Below are 1,613 nucleotides of genomic sequence, written 5' to 3'. Positions count from 1 at the left end.
GAGAAGGAGGAAGCATACCCCTCAGCTGTCCAGGTTTTTGGAGAATGTCCAGATTTTGCCCCATATTCCTCCTAAAAAGCATTGAAGTTGCTAAATAATGACAGACATTTGAGTTTTAGATGTCATATCCTTTAGAAAAATGCATACTAACATAAATTCTGTTATTCTAGCAATGTTCTAAGTTCATGAGAGCAATATTTATAATCTGCTCCTATTTACTTTAGGCTTTGTCCAGATTTCTTGCACTTAGAGGTTGAGGTGTGTGTTAGAGAGAGTGAAATGCCCTAGAGTTAGCAGGTGGAATTTATTTTCAAGTGCATTTTCAAGGAATTGTGAGCTTCAAGGGAAGAAAGTTTTACTGCTGCTCATGCTACGCCTGCTTAAAATGTGAAACTGTTTTGTTTAGGAAATAGTATCACTATTGTGGTATTGAATTTTTAAAGCAGCACAGCAGGTAGCATACTTGCATCTTGATACAGAGGGCTGTAGGTTCTACTCCCACAACATGTAGATTTGTATTTTAAGGGGGTGTATGTCCTCCTTTGGATGAGATGTCTAATAACTATGAACTTGTTTTTCAGCTTGCCACCCATTCCCTATTGCAATATACCAGCTTACCATTTTTTTTAATATAACGCAGGCAATTTATTTTTCAAGGGCAGCAGGCAGTGAATTTGTCGATGAAACACTGAAATATAAAGTTGTTTTCTAGCAACAACCTCTTCACTGGTTTCAGATCTCTTTAATGTGGAATTATTCAGATGAGTTTTACTTCTGCAAAGATTCTGCACATTGATTGATATTGGTGGATTGTATGACAGAAATTTGAGTAGAGTGGCCCTTTATGGTCGAAATGTTCTGAATTGGGCAGGTTGTCATTATTGGCTCATATGATTTGTTTCATTGCTTAAAGGAAAAATGTTCAGAAATATAAATTTAAAATACACTCTAACAAGTGGTGCTGTATTATACAAGGGATATAATTCAATTATTATATAGTATAATTAATACAGTCAGGAAGGTGAATCAAATAACTTTTGCATGGTTCTAAAAATGTGTGCAAGGAGCCTATGATTTGAAAACAGCCCAAAGGTAAACTTACCCTGCCACTGGCCAGATGCATTTTCTTTGAATGCGGGTTTCAATGTTGTTTCGGTGAATGTGGGTTTCAAAGGTAGAGACGTTTTAATGCTAAGTCTCTTTTCATTGTAAGACTATTGCTTTGTTTAGGTTTAGTAAATGTCTATCAGTGTTTGTGCTATAAAATTTGAAATAAAAGTTGTAAATGAAATCCAAATATCTGTAATCACTGTAGAAGCAAAGCATAAAACAGTATGCACACTGAGAGATTTGAACAGTGTCTATGACAAATGGGGAAAAATAGCCAAGTATTGGAACACTGGAATGGCTGCATGGGCAGGGGTGGGGGTGAGACGGCGTGGGTGGGGGCAGCAGAGGGGGTGGGACTATGTGGGCGGGGCTTGGGTTTGCACCCCCCTGCAAAAAATCCTGCGGGCTCCCTTGACCGTGCACTGCATGTTCAAGTAAACAGCTTAGATGGTCATAGTATGTACCATGTTGTACAATACAATTATTGGTTTTCTTCTACAAGA

The sequence above is a fragment of the Protopterus annectens genome, chromosome 7.part0 (assembly GCF_019279795.1).
Source record: "Protopterus annectens isolate FY-2018-M chromosome 7.part0, PAN1.0, whole genome shotgun sequence".
Lineage (NCBI taxonomy): Eukaryota > Metazoa > Chordata > Ceratodontiformes > Protopteridae > Protopterus > Protopterus annectens.
Note: the sequence above shows the minus strand (reverse complement) of the source record.